The sequence below is a fragment of the Penaeus monodon genome, chromosome 34 (assembly GCF_015228065.2).
Source record: "Penaeus monodon isolate SGIC_2016 chromosome 34, NSTDA_Pmon_1, whole genome shotgun sequence".
NCBI classification, from domain to species: Eukaryota; Metazoa; Arthropoda; class Malacostraca; order Decapoda; family Penaeidae; genus Penaeus; species Penaeus monodon.
The window spans coordinates 31,002,365-31,002,639 of NC_051419.1; positions in this window are offsets into that span (position 1 = coordinate 31,002,365).

Consider the following 275-nt stretch of genomic DNA (forward strand, 5'->3'; position numbering starts at 1 on the left):
GAGTACTGTTTTTCACACGGTATTGTGTACACTTTTATTTTTTGTACGTAAACAAAAAAAAAGGGTGGGGACTGTCAATCCCTAAATTAAAAAAATCGATTTTATAAACATCTTTTTTTTGAACTTTTTCTTTTCCCTAGAATTTTTAAATTAAATGAGCATCACTATTTTTGTTTTTTTTTTTTGCATAAGTTTGCATAAGATAATAAAAAAGGGGTTGAATATTACTTTTTTTTTTGGAATCAAAACCTTTTTTCCTTTACTTTCGATATATT